General features: G+C 69.0%; 1 long non-coding RNA gene across 1 annotated transcript in view; it reads right to left on the minus strand.

Annotated features, from left to right (window-relative positions):
• LOC113955411 overlaps positions 1-507 on the minus strand; it is a 94,096-nt gene that overhangs the window by 3,004 nt on the left and 90,585 nt on the right. The gene's annotated exons all lie outside the window — the stretch shown is intronic.

Genomic DNA, 507 nt, shown 5'->3' on the forward strand with positions numbered 1-507 from the left:
CACCGGGAGCAGGGCACGGCGGCACCGGGAGCAGGGCACGGCGGCACTGGGAGCAGGGCACGGCGGCACTGCCGCGGGTGCCAGCGCTGGGCAAGGACACCCACCTGCCCCTGGGCTGGCCGGGCGCGGAGCCCGCACCGCCTCGGAGCACAGCGGAGGGAGCAATGCTCCGCCACAGCGCTGACATCAGCGCCTCTCCAGCACCTTCGGGAACGTTCAGCACGAAGTTTGTCTGGCAGGCAGAGTGACGGTGGCGCAGGCAGTGGTGGCACCTCACCTGGTAACTGCACAGCTGAGCCTGCCCTGAGGACACTGTGGCTGTCCAGGAAGCCGGAGATGGAGCCCACATTGCAAACCCATCAATGGCTGCAGAACTATCTCAGCAGCCACGGGCCTCCCCCGAGAGCTCAGCCCGGCACAGACCTACCCTGCAGCGCTGAGGGCCGTGCCCGGAGCTCCCCAGGGACTCACCCCATGGCACAAACCCACCCTGCAGCGCTGAGGGCC

This window comes from Corapipo altera, unplaced genomic scaffold (genome assembly GCF_003945725.1).
Source record: "Corapipo altera isolate COAL_440 unplaced genomic scaffold, ASM394572v1 239, whole genome shotgun sequence".
In the NCBI taxonomy this organism is placed as follows: Eukaryota; Metazoa; Chordata; class Aves; order Passeriformes; family Pipridae; genus Corapipo; species Corapipo altera.